The sequence below is a fragment of the Dendropsophus ebraccatus genome, chromosome 7 (genome assembly GCF_027789765.1).
Source record: "Dendropsophus ebraccatus isolate aDenEbr1 chromosome 7, aDenEbr1.pat, whole genome shotgun sequence".
NCBI classification, from domain to species: Eukaryota; Metazoa; Chordata; class Amphibia; order Anura; family Hylidae; genus Dendropsophus; species Dendropsophus ebraccatus.
The window spans coordinates 48572778-48588254 of record NC_091460.1 but is presented as its reverse complement, the minus strand read 5'-3'; the positions used below and the strand labels follow the sequence as shown (position 1 = coordinate 48588254).

The window sequence follows — 15477 nt, the reverse complement described above, 5'->3', positions numbered from 1 at the left end:
TTGCTTCCCGATCCGCACTGCAAGCCGGCTGGGGACAGGAAACACCCCCACCCTGCAGGGAGCACGGCGCTAAGAACTTGTTAGCTGGGAGGAGGAGGGGGAGCGGTGGAGGGGGCATCCTGAAGCTCTTGTGACAAGCAGCTGTGCGGCAGCGGCGTTCGTTATGGGGATAGCACAGGTACTACTCCCCCATTATCTGCTCATAATATGAGCAGGTAATGGGGAAGTAGAACTGTTTATATGTGGCAGCAGCAGCACCGAGCAGGGAGGGAGTGGGGAGGTAGATGAACTTCTCTCCCTCCCTGCTCGGTGCCCTCCAAACATACTGGTTAAATACATTTATGAATCACTTTGGGGAGCAAGGATACTTGCTCCCCAATGTATTCCATAAATGTATTCAATCAAAAACATACTGTATATTACATTTACATACACATCCATTGTAATTACAATGGAGTGTCCAGCAGGGGGGCACTATATATAGAAGTCAATGGTACTCATTGACTTCTATATATAGTGCGCCCCCTGCTGGACACTCCATTGTAATTACACCCCCGATTCGTGACGTCACTTTTTTTTTAGAGAATCTGAAGTCTCCCTGATCTACTAAATGAAGGGAAATAGCCCTATATGTGCATTTCCTATAATTAATGTACATTAGAAATTTGTCTAACTTTCCATAAGTAATAACATATTAAAAAATAGTTTAGGCCGGACTTCTCCTGGAGATGAAAAGTAGAGATGAGCGAACCGGTTCGGCCGGTATAGGATCCGGTTCGGATTTTTCCAAAAATCTGAGTCCGATCGGATTTGGATTTTTGGAAATCCGCTTTGATTTATTTTTTTTTCTTGCTTTCTAAAATGCCAGCCGCCATTCTAGAAAGCAGGAAGTGTTCTGGGCGGGAAAAGTGCTTTCCCATGATGCCCGGAACACATCCAATCAGCAGGGATCTTGCACTAGCCCACCCCCTGTGTGACATCAGTATTGCTTTAAGAGAAGCGGTCACATGACCGCACCACGCAGTGTGTAGAGAGAGAGGAAGCAAGCTACTGGTGCTGCTGCTGCTATTGTGTAGTAAAGACTACTGAGAAGATATTGTGGGAAAGGAAAGGAAAGATTAGGAAAGCGGAGAGGAGAAACATCTAGTGATTGAGAGAGAAATATAGAGAGGGCAAAAGATAGATAGATTAGGCATAGGACAGCAAAGGGTGCACGGAAATAAAACGTGCTGTACAGTCCTATACTTCTGATAGTGTGTATATAACATCTGTCTTATCCTGAGAGACAAAAATACCTGGTGCAGGTGTATAGCATTATATCTTTAAAAAAAAAACGTGCTCTCTCTCTAAATAAATAAATAAATATACATATATATATGTATATATAATGTATGTATAAGGCAATTTCTATACTTGGACCCTTCTGATTGATAGTGTGTATATCACATCCGTCTTATCCTGAGAGACAAAAATACCTGGTGCCGGTGTATAGCATTATAATCTTTATAAAAGTGCCATATATAGACAATTTCTATACTTGGACCCTTCTGATTGATAGTGTGTATATCACATCCATCTGGTGCAGATGTATAGCAGAATATCTTAAAAAAAGGACTAATATATATATATATATATATATATATATATATATATATATATATACACACACAATTTCTATACTTGGACCCTTATGATGTGTATATCACATCGGTCTTATCCTGAGAGACAAAAATACCTGGTGCAGATGTATAGCAGAATATCTTTAAAAAAGTGCTATCTATCTATCTATCTATCTATCTATCTATCTATCTATATATATATATATATATACAATTTCTATGCTTGGACCCTTCTGATAGTGTGTATATCACGTCCGTCTTATCCTGACAGACAAAAATACCTGGTGCAGGTGCTACTGCTGTGCCTGCCCTTGCCTCCATGTTGACTACTGCTGCTCCTGTACTGGCCTCCATGTTGGCTACTGCTGCTCCTGTCTGGCCTCCATGTTGGCTTCTTCTGCTCCTGCATAGCCTCCATGTTGATTACTGCTGCTCCATTACTGGCCTCAAATGACTATTGATGGACCTTCACTGGCCTCCAATGACTACTGCTGCTCCTTCACTGCATTTGTGACCTTTTTTTCTGCATAGACCCTGTAATGGTGAATTCCCTGCATAGACCCTGTGATGGTGAATACTGAAGTCTAAAAAAAAAATGACTTTGAGATATCGAAAAGATATGTTACTGACATGTAGAGCCCTAAATTCAACCAAATACACTACACCCGTATTATATAGATGCTTTAAACTATGAAATCCGAAGAAATCCGAAATTCCCATTGGACCGAACTTTTGAAAAGTTCGCTCATCTCTAATGAAAAGCCAGAGCGCACACTGCTGCCGGCGTCTGCCCCTTTATTCTAAAGATCGGCGAGGGTCTCAGTGACCGGAGCCCGACCAATACAAAAACAAGCCAATACAAAAGTTTGTTTAAATGATAGGTACCCTTTAAATAAATGGAATAAACTAGGTGATACATTACCTATAAAGGCATACTACAGCCATTAACGTTTATAGTATATCAACAGGATAAGTGACTTAAATGCTTAATAAGGGTTAAATGCTTAATTCCCGCCACCTTTGAAAAACTGTGAAGCTGGTAAGGAACGAAGGACGTAAGGGCGTAGGTTGAGCAACTGCTTAGCTTTCTTATTTAAAGTCCATGGGACTTGTATAGCAGCCGACAAAATGCACTCTCGTACTGTTTACACAGTGAGGATCTTGGGACCCTTTTTCTCTTCAATAAGTGAGGCCCCCATTACTGAATAAGCTGTTAATGTTACTCCTATGGGGGGGGGTGTCACTGGCCAGTAGGTAGCTCTTCCCCCACGTTATAAATGCACCCAAAAAATTAATGGTCACAATACCCCTTTAATAGCGACAACACAACCACGGCTACCTATTACTCTCATAAGGTGAAGAAAATCACATTGAACTATGGAACGTTGACAGGGTTTTGGTGAAAATTGATCCTTGAAATGGTTGAAAGAAATGAAAAAAAAGTAACTATATATAATTTATGTTTCACTCAAGTTTTAATGTCGTGCAATAATACTGTTTTATTAAACACTGAAAGAAAAGGTAAAAATGATTAATTTCCACACTGTAGGAAAAGATTACAATAAAACTTTGATGACCTGCCCCATCTGTATTTTTTCTGTGCAATTTTGGCTGTGTATTAAGCCAGTTATTTTAATAATAGCTCCACAGCTCAAAGTAACCGCAATGATTAGTTTGGAACACTTGGCAGGTCTTTTTTTTCTAGGAGCAAGTCATTGCTTTGACAAAATTGTTGAGATTCTAGTACTGCAACTGCCCCCTGTCCCCTCATCATTGACCATTGTATCCCGAATGCCAGTCAAGCAAACTTTGTCTGTCTGTTATGATTACTCCGGCGGTGCGGGTAGACCTGCAGATCACTTAAGTAATGGGGTCAAAATGAAAATAAAATGATTTTTGAAGCTGAAAAAGTGATATTTTGCCTCATTAAAATGATAAAAATATATTTCTGTCAACTGGATTAAAACTAGCAATTAAAGTCACGGCTTGCTTGAGAGTATGTCAAAAATCGTGTGGCGCTTCTATTAAAACTTCAAAATTATGCATAGACTTGGATGATATTTTTCTTTTTCAGATGTAGAATGTTTATGAATGTCTTCTGTCCATGTAGATGTAGCAGGCTTGGGTGTGTTACGGTGAAAACACAAGAGCTGTTGGCTAGATGGAAGCCAGTCACCGCATACATTTGCTGGCAATGGTTGCCCCATTGGCTATATGCAGTTAAAAGCTTGTATTCTTTGACCCTTAACCCTTAGTGGACCGGGCTAATTAAAATTTTTGTGTTTTCGTTTTGTCCTCCTTGTGTTTAGCACTTAGCATTTTTTCACCTAGAAACCCACCTGAGCCCTTATTTTGTGTAGGTATAACTTTTATTTTATTAGCTGGCTTTTAAAAAATTCAAACCATTGTTAACAAATATATGTTCCTTAAAATCGCTCTATTCCCAGGCTTATAGGGTCTATGGGGCTATGTGAGGTGTAATTTTTTGCGCCATGATCTGTTCTTTCTATCGGTACCTTGTTTGCGCATATGCAACTTTTTGATTGGTTTTTATTACAATTTTTCTGGATTTTAAATCAGGAATATGATAAATTAATATTTTGGGCGCTTACGCATGTGCGATATCAAACATGTTTATTTCTTCTTATTATTTTTTTTATTTATAACATGGGAAAAGGGGGGGGTGATTCAAAGGGGAGGTTTTTTTTTATTTATTATAACACTTTTTTTTTTTTTACACTCATACTAGAAGCCCCCCTGGGGGACTTCTAGTATAAGTACACTGATCTCTTATTGAGATCTATGCAGTATAGTAATACAGCATAGATCAATGAGATCGGCATTAGATTGCTTTCGGCACCGCTCTGAACTCCCCTAGGCGGCTCAGAACGTACGGGTAAGCCCAGGGTCGTCTAGGGGTTAAAGGGGTGTTGTCATGATACAAAGTAGGTAAAATCAGATGTGTACCACATTCGTATATGTAAAGGAGAACAAAAGTGCTGTTTTTAATAGAGAACCGTACATCCCTGTACCATTTTACTTCTCTATGCGACTGATTTATTCCTGGTTTCCTTTCTGAACCTTGACCCTTTGGTTGCTATGCAACAGTACAGACACTTTCCCACAATACCTTTTTGTGAAAGGAAAACCAACTGCCAGTACTAATGGGACAAATCATGAGATTGTGATTGTGTAGTATACCAGAGCGCAATTCCTGTGGCTGGAATTAGGATCGCACCGGTCCACAAGTGGTATTTTGTATGTTCTATCATCTCTCCACACACCACCAGACTCTCCATAGGCACAGTAACCCATTCCAGGCCATCCGTATTAACAGCTGTATGCCACAGGACTGTAAAACACCAGTAAAGGAGTTATTGTCAGTAAAGGAGTTATTGTCACACTGCCTCCCTCCTTGTCTCCCTGTTGTCCTGGTTTACCTGCACCAGACCACCATCAAGGGCCATATTACCAGACAGCAGTATTTGGAGTTGGCCCTAGGGTAATTAGAGGTCCACACCACCACCTTACACACAGGTGCAGCCCCCCCAGAGAGTAACCTGTACCTGTGGAAGCCCTTTTGCCCACCTGAGACCGTGACAAGTCAGTCAGTAAGGCTGCCGTGCACCACAAGACCCAGCCATTCTGCAGGTACAGCACCCTCTCACTCTGCAGCCCTCAGTGTATCCCCTTACTCAGGAGCTCAGTGCTACACACATGAGAGGCATAACCACTTACAAGCCAAAAACTACTACTACCACCATCATCCTCTGCTCATCCCCTCACTCTCTTCCACACCCCGGCACGCTGCAATTGAACTGAGCTTGAGTGACCCAAGTTACTGACGGGCTTTGACCAAGGGCAACAGGTTATGAAACAAAGCAGCACATGGGGGATTAGTGAGTCTATAGCTGTCAAACAATACATTTTAAGAAATGCTTGAAAATTTGGAATTGCTTCTTTTAACATAATGCATTACTACTGGCCTATTTTTTTGTGTGTGACTCCACGACTTTAATACAGGTCGGTAGTTAAACCTACCATGTTAGGTCAGCATTTTTTAATGGGGAACTAAGAAAATAAAAAAATAAAAAATTACAGTTTATCTACTGTATCTGTTGCTAAAAATATAATTTTTCCAGAATAAAAATATTTGTTGTTGGCACTATATATTGACTTATGCAGGTGTAAGTAGTTGTAGGAGCTCTACCTATATATTTTTGGGTTGGCAATTTGTATATATTATTAGTTATATGTATGTATGTATGTATGTATGTATGTATGTATGTATGTACAGTATGAAAGCTGTGTGGGTGTAAGATGAGCAGTGTTGTGGCAGAGAAAAGAGTCTCAGCTGAGGAAGTGGTTGACATGTGGGTCATGCCATAGTGCTGAAAAGCAGTGAGAGCCACATACAGGGCCGTACTTACCACAAGGCACTCGTGGTCCAGTGCGTAGGGCAGCACCTTGCAGGGGGGCAGCACCAGGGAGCAAGGGGAAAGAAAAACATTTTGTTTGTTTTTTAGTCTCTCACCTCCTGTTCAGACTTGCCAGTAAATTTGGTGTCTTTTCCAGGGGGGTGGGGGGTATGGTGGTATTGGTCAGGCCTGGTATGGCCAATCGGTGCGTGAAGATGGGGCGTCTTTAGGTTTAGTGCCTAGGGCAGCAGCAAGTGTTAATACGGCTCTGGCCACATAGAGGTCTTCTCTACTTGTTTACTTCCACTTGAGACTGTCCAAGTCCAGTTGTCACAGTTGTCACATTACTTAGACTGAGTTAAAGGGGTTGGCCACTTTATAGTAAAATTGCTCAGTATACAATATTAGTTAGTGTACTAACTGTATATACTGACAGCAGCTCCCTGTGTACCTCATAGAGCTAAAATCAGGCTCCTCTCCTCCAGGCTATGCTGCTCTGCTCTGTGGTGTTTCTGTCCATAAGATTGCTTACATGGAGGAGCATGTGACCAGGCCCCGCCCCCCAGTGTCCACCACTGAGCCTGTAAATGTCTATGGAGGACACAGGGGACAGGGCATGGTCACATGTCCTCCATGTCGGCCATTTTATGGACTGAAACAAAACAGAGCAGGGCAGCTCAGCCTGGAGGAGTGGAGTCTGATATTAGCTCTATGAGTTACAGAGGGAGCTTCTGTCAGTATATACATTGAGTACACTTACTAATACATTGTACTGACCTATTTTACTATAAAGTGGCCAACCCCTTTAAGTGAAAACAGGGATAGACTCAGATTACCATAACTCCCATAATACCACTCAAGAGAAGTGGTCATCTGGAGATCATGGAGATATATTAATGCTACAACTGTTGGGATTGCAATGGTGGCAATTTGTATTATCCTATAGAAAGAAGGTGATCCGGGTTGAACATAAATTTAGCCCTGACATCGTACAAAAAGAGCAGTCACCAACCGGAATGTCATAAGTAACATCCGTAGTGCTCGTAGAGCACAAATATCAAAAAGAGCAATCAAATCCCTGCACTGAAAATAGTGAAGTTTTTTCAAGCATCAAAGTAACACTGTGCACTGTCTGGGTGCAATGTTCAGCATTTTGTTGAAAAAGACCTATGTGTATCGGAACATGTGCATTGTTACTTTGATTTTCTATTCCTCCCTATCATAACTAAAGTGGTGTCCAAACATAAATTGTGTTATACTTTTGTTCCCAATAGAAACCCCAATGCCCTTCTGAATCCATCGCATATCGGAAACCACTTGTGCTTAATGACCTTTAATAACGTACAGTTTTTTAAAGTAAAAAAACTTCATGTTGTTTAGGTTATTTTAGGCCAGTCCAACATGCAGCTCTATTACTCAAGACAATCCCGATACAATTTGCAAAGAAGGCTTAGGCTTCATCACACAGATGAAAAAAAGGATGCATTCAACTGCATTCATTTTGCTCCATATTTCATTTGACTTCCATAATTAAAAAAGAGGATAAAAATGAATCCTTTTTTTAGCATACACAAAAATGTTTTTTTCCGTTTTTTTTGTTGTTTTTTTTTTCCTTTTTTATAATGAAAGCCAATGGAAAAATGGATCAAAACTGGTGCACACAAATATATATTTTTTCCATAAAACATGAAAAAAAACTGAAAAAACTTTAGAATGAAGTCTCCAACTCAAATGTGAACAGAGCTTTAGAGATTGCAGGTTTCCTCCTATTGTCCATAACACAGTCAATCCACTGATAAATCAACCTTTGCACATAACTTTATGCTATCCCACTGTACAGTCCCGCAAGTAGACAAATGTACTCCCGGTAACTTTGCACCACAGATAATCATTAAGTATCAGCTTATGATTGAGTATGATTGCAGACTTGTCTGAGCATGGATTTCGCACCCACTGAGTTTGTTTGTATCATCAGCATGTGCTTGTACTCTACACTTTGTTTTTTTGTCACGCTATTATAAATGCTGTAGAATATGCTGGCATTATATAAATAAATTAATTATAATAATAAGTGATGAGACTGTGTCAGCAGAATAGCTTTTTTTTCCCCTGCAAGAACGCAATCTGGCCTTTGTTTCTTCCGCTGCAATGTTCCGATATAAAACAAGAACAGCTGTTTGGAATAGTCTGGCTCAGGTGAGTAGTTATTAGCCAAGTTTTGTATGGAGCATTTTGTTACATATCAGCAGTCAGTATAGAAGAAGCCGACATTGCAATGATACCTATGTTTTCATTCAGAGGTTGCCTGGTAATGTCCCGTGCCTCTTTTGTGTCTATTAATGCAGCTGACTGCTTCTTGCCTTCGTATTAATTTACCGCATGCTGTCTTGATCTAAAAATATTCCATCCATGCTTGTTACTGGATCTGGTGTTTGTGCTGTCATTATGTAATTTAAGGAACATCTCATACTTTGCTGAAAATCATTTTTAGCTTGGAAAAAGTGCATACATATGCATGGAGCAAAAATTAGCCAGCACCTACCGTAGTAGTCTCGAGACTTGTAAGAGGAGATTGTGGCATGAGATCCAAGCTACTGGTGACCTTGCTTGAGTGACTTCAAACATTTGCTCCTCGGGGGAATGTTAACGTCTTTAAGGCAGGGATAATTGTTATGATTAGCATCTAAGGCAGGGACAAGGAATAGGGCAGAGCAAGATGAAGGCTGAAATTCCACTCTAGCACATTTCTCACGCCTGATATCTGACTGAGTTACGATGGCCATATTAGTAAAGTGATTGACCGAGGAAGACATATGGTGGTCAGCCAAAGTCAATCAAGATGTTTGTGAATCAGTGACTGATAATAAATAAATAAAATATTTTTTAAGACATGGGTTTGCCCCCTGTGAGTTGTTTTTCTAAGTGTGCAGTTTTTTTGGGGGGGCATTATTTGACTTTCAGCACTGTCACTGTCAAAATGCTATCAAATCAATTAAGCTCAGCTTTTGTAAAATGGTAAAATAAAAGCTGAACTCTGATTTCTTTACTGATTTGTTAAATACTTCTATTTAAGAATATCAAGTCTTCCGGTACTTATTAGCTGCTGTATGCCCTATAGGAAATTATGGATATCCCCATAGAAAACCTCTCCTGCTTTGGACAGTTCCTTTCACAGACAGAGCAGCAGACAACAGCAAGCACTGTGTCTGGCACCAGTTGATTTCGGGGGCATAATTAGTAGTATCCATGCTGCAGTAATACATGTGATTCAATGTTTACCTAGGGAAGAAAAAAATAAGTTATTAACCCCTTCCCTCCACAGGATGTAACGGCACGTCCTACGGGGTGTCGGAAGGTTCAGAGAGGGGCTGCGCCGCAACCCCGCTCTGAACAGCCGCAGCTATTAGCGGGAGCGGACTATCGCAGCACCCATTAATTAACCCTTTGAGGACCAGGCCCGAAATGACCCAGTGGACCGCGCAAATTTTGATCTTAGTGTTTTCGTTTTTCCCTCCTCCCCTTCTAAGAGCTCTAGCACTTTCAGTTTTCTTTCTATCTACAGGCCATGTAAGGTCTTGTTTTTTACAGTAATAGTTGTACTGTGTAACGGCGTCTTTCATTCTACCATAACATGTATGATGGAATTCCAAAATTATTATTTATGAAGATATAAATAGAAATCGTAAAAAAGAAAGCAATATGGTAATGTTTGGGGGGTTCATGTGTCTACGTAATGCACTATATGGTAAAAACGACATGATACTATTACTCTATAGGTCAGTCCGAACACAACCATATGCAGGTTTACACAGATTCTCTAATGTTATATATATTTTTTAAATGAAATCCTTTTTTTTGGCAATTAATTATAAATAAAATGGGACTATTGTGACGCTTATAACAGTTTTATTTTTTCACCTACGGGGCTGTATGGGGTATCATTTTTTTCCGCCATGATCTCTAGTTTTTATTAATACCATATTTGTGAAGATCGGACGTTTTGATCACTTTTTATAATTTTTTTTTTATATATAATGTAACAAAATCGGTAATCTGCGCACTTCTCCCTCTTTTCGTGTACGCCGTTTACCGTTCGCAATGACGCTTGTTATATTTTAATAGATCGGACAATTACGCACGCTACGGTGTATTATATGTTTATTTATTGTTATATGTTTTATTTATATAATGGGAAAGGGGGGTGATTTCAACTTTTATTGGGGGAGGGGTTTTGAGGCAGTGTGTTAGTGTTTTTGCATCATGGCATCCTCTAATGGGAATAGCGGCCATACCTACTTAGCTGGGGAAAAGGGACAATTCTAATTTATTTGGGGGTATTAGGCCAATTATTAGTTTATAAGGTTGAAAATGACAGGTGTCCATCAAACTCAACCTGTGTTGATCCAGAGGAAGGCAAAAAAACCCTCGTAAGGCAGACGACAGTAGCCTCATCACAGGGAAAAAATTCCTTCCCGACTCCATAATGGCGATCAGAATAATCCCTGGATCAACGTGACCCCTGAAATAGGAATAAGGGACAGAATTTAGATAATGTAGAACCCCAGTGACGTGTGGTGCACCTTGGAGCGATCCAGTATGCAGAGGCCGGGGGGATCAGGACAGGTGTCACACTGGAAAATGGCGTCCTTCCTGATCCCCCTGTTACGCCACACTCTGCACTTCTTCTGGGGTCTCCTTTTTTCCAGTGTGGGGGACGTCACCTGGAAAATGTTGCCCTGGTGCGATACGGGGTCCTTCATATCCAGAAGCGCTGGGTGCGCTCCATGGCTGCTAAATATTAGGGCGCTATTACTACTTCTGATATGTTCGGATCGTGCCGCAAGCTACAGGGCAGCGAGGGACCGGAAGAGGGGGTGCTGGTATAAAGGTTATCCCCGTACAGGTGGTAACCTTTATCCAGCAGTTGGATGATCAGTTTCCGAACGATCTTCCCACTAACTCAGAGGATGGGCGGGGAGGGGGCATCTGGGGCTGGATTTGGGTGTCCCTTCCTTCATACACTCTAAGTGCACACTGCGGAATGGCGAAGGATAACCCTTTGTGCATTCCGCAGCTGGCACCCACCGGCAGACTGATGCGGGTGCTCGTCTCCGTCCGTGTCATAGACTCCATTCTATGCACGGGCGGATTCCGCTCTCCGTCAAATGTGTTCATTCTTTGGACGGACGATGGAATCTGCCCAAGCATAACATGGAGTCTATGACACGGGTGGAGACGCGCGCCTGCATCAGTCCGCCAGCGGGTGCCAGCTGCGGAATGCACAAAGGGTTATCCTTCGCCATTCCGCAGTGTGCACGTACCCTAAATCTGTAAGTGTACCCAGAGGTAGGCTCACAGAGTTTGTAGAATTTCACGCCATACCGTGATCTCTTATTGGGACGGTACTGGCGGAAAAGACGTGTCTGGGGGGCAGCGTACGCTACGCTACCCCCAGACACGTCACTGGATGATGAGGATGAGGATGAATGGAGGAACAAAGGACCCCCCCATTCATCCTCACTGGCTGTTTCGGTGTCGGAGGCAATAATAGCGTATGCGTCCGACACCGAAAACACCCTGGGGGTCATCTTTATACGGGGATTGGTATATGGGGTATGTAGTGGTGTAGTGTAAAACTTTATTCCGTGTAGTGTAATGGTGTTTTTTACATGTTTTTTTAACATTAAGTATAAAAAAAAAACTACGCCAAGAAAGGAATTGCTGATAAATGCCGCACTTATGTGCGGCACTTATAAGCAGACCGTGGCTGTAGGATATAGGAAAAAAACACTCTACGCCAAAAAGGAGGAGTTGCTGATCAGCGGCGCACTTACGTGCGATGCTGATCAGCACTCAGCGGCGATAGGGTGCGGAAAATAGAAAAAAAAAAATTGGGGAAAAAAAAAAAAAATCTTTCTTCAACCCTATAGCTACTGATATGTGTATTATATACACTTATCAGCCGCTAGGGGGCAGTTAAACGCCAATTCCGGAAAAAGCCGAAGTTTGACGACGCTGGAGCCGATGATTACCGATGGGGACCGCCGGAAAAAGACGAAGACGCCGACGAAGACGATGACGCGTTCGGAACCCGGAAGTCGCGTTCGGAACCGGGAAGACGCGATCGGGACGCTGGATCCGGTGAGTATGGGTCAATACCTGCTCTGGACACCTCAGCTACCTAGCTGAGGTGTCCACAGCAGGTATTTAACCCTTTCATGGGGTAGTTATATCGCCGTGATCGGCCGGCCGCTCCTGGCCGTCCGATCCCGGTGATCGGGACGTGGCACCGTGGCCACCGTTACTTTTAACAGTAATGGCGGTCGGTGTCGTCCTCGGACAGCACCGACCGCCATTGCTTTCCGGGCCATCGGGTCACCGGTGACCCGGAAAGCTGCAGATTGATCAGCCAATAGCGGCGATCGTCAGCACGGGAGGGGTTAATCACCCCCCGTGCCGACAAGCAGGGATTGCCTGCTATACATTATACCGCGGGCGTAACCGCGGGCGTAAATGTACGCCCGTTTGCGTTAAGGCACGGGTTTTGGGGGCGTACACTTACGCCCGCGGTCGTTAAGGGGTTAAATATGAGGAGGAAAAAACAAAAACAAAAATAAAAAAAAAACAAACAAAAAAAACCCCTAGGCTCTGTTCATACTTTATTTTTCAGGCCCATCAGGGTTATTCTCAAATGTATGCCTTTGTCATACTGTACCACTGTATGAGTTATAACATTTATCATCTTCCACAGTGTGACAGCAAGTTTTTTTTTTAACTTTATAATAAAACAACCAAAAATTTATACTTTAGCATAGGTCAGCCCCCTTCTCTCCTAAAACTACTATGCCTTCAAGTAAAAGAGAAATCACAGATGCACCACCTCGTATGGGCGTGCAATAACCACGGTCCAAATACGTGTAAATTATATTTAATTTCCCAGAATCACGTATAAAATCTAACTTTTATTAGATATGCATTAAAAGTAAAAAAATGTATTAAAACAAGTGTTCTACACATATGAAATAGGCACTTCACAACAGATCTAGGGTGTTGACCTTCTGATAGACTGGTATACTTAGGGATAGATTAGCCCAGATGTATAAAGATAAAACCAGACTTCAGAAAAAAATTGTGATAAACAAGTATCTCTGTCTCAATCCAAGTCTCTACGCGTTTCACCCAGATATGTCCCTGGGATCATCAGGAGGCCTTCACAAAACACAGTGGTTACTGTTTAGAGATTATATAGAATTGTTGTGTTTAAATAAATAGAAAAATCTGATAAATGGAGTACACTTTTATGGCTGCAGCATTACAAGTCAGAAACTGTATGTATGACCAATAGGGATAGCAATGACCCTCAGAGACAGTCCTTCGGGGTTCAGGTTAGATACCAGTATCCTATAATGTCACAAGCCACATGCAAGTACTAGAGGAACATCCAATCCTGGAAGATGAAAAAAGTCTCATACAGCAGGTACAATCACAGAAACTGGCAAGTGCATGAATCATATATACTGACAGTGTTTGCCAAGACAGCCATCATGATAAAAAGTCACAGTGCAGATATGGTGCACTCATCCCCACAGGGATTACTCACCACCCCCAACGTGCCCAGGATGGTGATTCTGGTGCCCAAGTACTATGCCTTCAAGTAAACTTCCATATGTTAAGATTAACAGGCTAAATGTACTAGGCTTTTGCAGTGCATGGGGACACTCGGGGGGCTTTACCTCCTACAGTGCAGAAAACTGCTAAAGTTTATATCTCAGCGCTGGAGCAACAGATTACAATAAGAGTTATATCTCCTGATTCAGGGTAAGAAGGCCTATTGGACACAGCCTTTTCTTTAGTCTTCAAATTTACCAGAGAGGCTGAAGGAAACTCCTACACCTCTCAATGTAAATGTGAACTAAGCCTAACCCCATTACCTGTACTTTTGATTGGAGTCTTAACTTTAATAAAAAGTAAATTTAACTTAGGAAGGTCAACAAGACATTGTAAGTTTATCGTAAACATTGTCTCTGACATTCTGTAAGTAGTGAATGCATTTTGTGGAGCCTGGGATATAGCATTTAAAATTGTTAACCGGATTACCATGCTCCGTAGGGATAATGTGTAAAAATATTAAAAAGATCTATTTATGATGTAGCCGTTTTACTGCATGAGGCATTGACAAAATTTCTATGTAGATGCCATCTGACAGAGTAGAGCTTTTGATTAAACAAATGATAAAAAGTAAGTTGCTTAAAGAACTAATACAGTGACAAGCATAAAGTAAGAGGACTTGTAGAAATGCTATGGATAACATAGTGAGTATATTAAAGGGGGGGGTGTCCTGACCTTATCAATCTCCAGGAGGCTAATAATTGGCTGCAATGGTCATATAGTAGGTCTGTGTCAAGAAGGACCAGGAAGTAAAACGCAGCAGGGAACCCTGGGAAGTGATAGAAAAGGAGTAACAGGAGATTAGTAAGGTGCAAATGATTTTTTTAAAATTAAAAACAACATTCTGATCTGTAAAAAATAAAATAATACAAAATTAAATTAATGTACTTCCATATGTTTCCAAATTCTTCTGAAGATATATGTGTTTTCTGTCTAATTCCTTATGAATCCAAGAACAACAACAAAAAATATGGCATGTTCAATCAAATGGCATATCCTACACATTCCAATAAAGAAACATCGCATTTAGAGGAAAATATCTTCATACAGATGGAACACGATGGATTTTGCCTGTGCCAGTACATGATCCCTTATTGTTGGATCCTGATATAGGCCTTAGAGTTTTGGGATATCTTAAAGCTCCTGGGCAAACATTTGACCTCCAACTATAATATGTTTATGGGACAAGGGGAACTTGTGATCCTCAAGTTTCTAAATTGATGTACAGCTGCAACCTTTGCTCCCCCTATAGCAGTAGTCACCAACCAGTGGCTCTTGCAGTTATTCAGATATTATTGCAGTCAAATAGAAACCACTAAACAGTGCCAATATAATTAGCAAAATATTAATGACAAATTTCACTTTGAAATCTTAATTAGAACGTGTTTGCAATTTTATTTTTTATTTTTCTCATTTACAATTAAACTTTTTCTCTACCATTGCTCAGTTAAATGGGGTTGGCTTCCTTTACTATCTGTGTAAGACTACAGTAGTGTTTCTGAAAAGGCCCGTTCTTTAAACTCAAAACTCTTTACTCAAAGTACCCTTTTATGGCTGTATGTGGCTCACAAAGTATAAAAGGTTGGTTACATAATTGCACAAATTTTAGTTACATAATAGGGCCACCAAAATCTATATTTATAATACTGTATTCCGCCATACATGTTCCTAATCTGCAGATTCTCCTAATAAACCCTGAATGTATCATCACTAAAGAGTTACATCAAAACTCATACATAACTTTTTTATAGGAAAAAAATTATCTTTGAATT

General features: G+C 41.0%; 1 long non-coding RNA gene across 1 annotated transcript in view; it reads right to left on the bottom strand.

The window, feature by feature from the left end:
- The window catches only part of LOC138796787 (uncharacterized), a 193070-nt gene that overhangs the window by 43684 nt on the left and 133909 nt on the right, over nt 1–15477 (bottom strand). Inside the window, exon 3 of the long non-coding RNA XR_011363819.1 lies at nt 14381–14474. This is a non-coding gene — a long non-coding RNA (uncharacterized lncRNA). The remainder of the gene's footprint in view (nt 1–14380; nt 14475–15477) is intronic.